General features: G+C 37.0%; 1 protein-coding gene across 3 annotated transcripts in view; it reads left to right on the top strand.

The window, feature by feature from the left end:
* The window catches only part of LOC106868853 (serine/threonine-protein kinase DCLK2), a 200,615-nt gene that overhangs the window by 4,130 nt on the left and 193,167 nt on the right, over window positions 1-3,318 (top strand). The gene's annotated exons all lie outside the window — the stretch shown is intronic.

The following is a 3,318-nucleotide window of genomic DNA, read 5'->3' as shown; positions in this document are numbered from 1 at the left end:
ATGAGAAAAGTCTTGTATATTTTTACTGTTCCACTCACAGATTGCACTTGTAATGTATGAATTAGCTGGTCATTTTCTCTTTCTGAAAATCCCAGTTTATCTATGTTTGTATGTATGTATGCTTGTATGTATGTATGTATGTATGTATGTACGTATGCATGTATGCATGTATGTATGTATGTATGTATGTATGAATGTATGTATGTATGTATGTATGCATGAATGTATGTATGTATGCATGCATGAATGTATGCATGTATGTATGTACGTATGTACATGTGTGTGTATATTTTATTGGCCCAAGCATGACTGCATGGTCAAGGCACTCACTCTGCAATCCCATTGTGTGAGAGTCTGGGAAAGTATTTTCAATGATAGCCACAGGACAACCAATGTCTTGTAAGTGAATTAGGTAGAGGGTAAAATGTAGAACCTGTTATATATTTATATCCATATCTATACACACATGCACACACACAAATGCACACACACACACACACATAATATATATATATATGTGTATGTATATATGTGTGTGTGTGTGTGTGTGTGTGCATATTTATGTATGTATGTATGTATGTATGTATGTATGTATGTGTGTATGTATGTATAATATCTGTGTATGTATTTGTGTGTCTGTTTGTTTCTGTACCTCCACACACACACACACACACACCACTGATAGACAAACGATGTTGGTTTGTTTATGGTCCTCTAATTTAATGGTTTGGCAAAAGTACCAGACTTAAGAATAAACTACTGATTTGCTGATTTGTTCAATTAAAGTCTTGAAGGCAGTGCTCCGGCATGGCCACAGTCCAACGACTGACAGCAACAACAGATTGAAAGAAGACACATAGATAGATAGATATATAGATAGATAGATAGATAGATAGATAGATAGATAGATAGATAGATAGATAGGTAGGTAGGTAGGTAGATAGATAGATAGATAGATAGATAGATAGATAGATAGATAGACAGATAGATAGATAGATAGATAGGTAGATAGATAAATAGATAGATAAATGTATTTATGTGTGTATATATACATATATATATGTATTTGTGTGTGTATGTGTGTGTGTGTTTTATGTATACAAATATATTTATATTATGTTGTTTGGAGAGAGTCATATTGTCTCAATGCCTTATAATCTAACTACCTACCCACCCACCCCAGTGTTTGGCCCTGTGTGGATAAATAAAGAAATCTATCTAACAAACTACCGGTTCAATTTCCACTCATTTTCTGTTTAAATATTTTTCTTTCTTCCAAAATTTTCATTGGTCTTGCAACCTTGTCAATGGATGTTGGTTCTGTCCATTATTTTTATCATTTGCAACGAATGGGGAGCTGGCAGAATAACTAGCACATTGCTTAGTGGTATTTCATCTGTCTTTATTCTGAGTCCAAATTCTGCTGGGGATGGCTTTGCCTCTCGTCTTTTCCAGGTCAATGAAATGAGTACAAGCTAAGCACTGGGGTCAATATATTCAACTAGACCCCACCAAAAGGTCAGGACCTGTACTTGTCATAGAATGGGTTATTTGTAATAAGCACAACTTACAGGGTGACTCAAGGACTGAGAGCTTTATGTATGTAAGACCAAACTCATATACATACATGACTGCGACCATGCTGGGGCACTGGTTTCAAGAAATTGATACCAGGACTCATTTTTTAAGCCTAGTACTTATTCTATCAGCCTCTTTTGCCAAACCACAAATGTTACAGGGATGTAAACACATCAACACCAGTTATCAAGTGGTGTTGGAGGACAAACAGGCACACACAAATATATATATATAAATATATATACATATACACACACTCACACACACACATGTATATATATATATATATATATATATATATATATATATATATATATATATATATATATATATATACTTGGAGCCCGGTGTAGCCATCTGTTTCGCCAGTCCTCAGTCAAATCGTCTAACCCATGCTAGCATGGAAAGCGGAATATACATACACATATGTATATAGGAATTTCAACCATGTTTCGTGGTCTGCTACCACAACAGCTCCTTTATAGGATCCAGTTAGCTCAAGACATCATCAGGAGGAACCACATCCGGTTTCGGCCCCTACTCCTCTACCGTTTTGACGTGGTGGGGCCCCTCCTTTCGGAGGTGTCTTCAGCTCTGGTGTTGGGTGCATGTCTTCTTTCACTGTTTGTGACTGTTCTAATTCAACTGTGGAATGTCCCTCGCTATGGTTATTTTCCAGGAGGTTCTGGCCACACGTCTTACGGTTCATCAACCCGCGTTGTTGAATTACTTTCTTCTATATATATATATATATATAGTGGGAGAATTCACAAAAAAACAAAAGATGAAGACAGGTGGTGTAGAGAACAAACAGATGTATTAGTTTAACACTCAGGAATAGAGAAAGTCTTTAACGTTTCAAGCCTACGCTCTTCAACAGAAAGGAACACAGAAAGAAACAAGCAGAGAAAATAAAGAATGTGTAGTGGCTAGCAATCTATCATGGCGAATGAAGGACAGAGGGGTCACACAGGAGAGCTAGGAAAAAGGGGAGATAATAAAGTAGTGGTGAACCCAAAATAAAGGTGCGCATGCGTATGCATGTGGAAGAGGGCTGGTGACCTTGACGTGTGTATGTGTAGGTGTGTGGATGATGGTGTAGGGCTGGGAAGTGGTCAGTACTAGTGGGTGCACAGTGGTGTGATGTGATGTGATGTGGTGTTGTGTGGTATGGTGGTGTATGATGTGGTGATGTCTGGTGTGGTGTGGTGTGGTGGTGTTGGGATGTGGAGGAGGCGAGAGTAGGGAAAGCAAGGGTGGGTTAGGTTGAAGGTGGGGGTAGAGATGGGGTATGTGGGTTGATGGGCTTCTTTTAGTTTCCATCTATGAAATCCACTGACAAGGCTTTTGTTTTCCTGAGGCTATAGTGGAAGACACTTCCCCAGGTGCTACACAGTGGGACCAAACCAGGAACCATGTGGTTGGGAAGCAAGCTTCTTACCACACAGCTATGCTGATTCATCTAAAAATGTTTTTTTTTTTTATGTTATATAAAAAAAACAATTAGCATTAAATAGAATGAACACCTTTCCAAAAACTATGAAACCCAAAAGACCAAAGTAAACCATAATCTGATGATGGTTAGTAAGCAGAAACTTCAAAGTCACTATCAGTTCTTTCCTTCCCCAAATAATATATAATTAAAAACATACATATACATATGTGTGTATACATTTATATATATGTGTGTATGTATATATATATATATATATATATATATATATATATATATATATATAT

Source organism: Octopus bimaculoides, chromosome 16, assembly GCF_001194135.2.
Source record: "Octopus bimaculoides isolate UCB-OBI-ISO-001 chromosome 16, ASM119413v2, whole genome shotgun sequence".
Lineage (NCBI taxonomy): Eukaryota > Metazoa > Mollusca > Cephalopoda > Octopoda > Octopodidae > Octopus > Octopus bimaculoides.
This window is presented reverse-complemented; position numbering and strand designations above follow the sequence as displayed.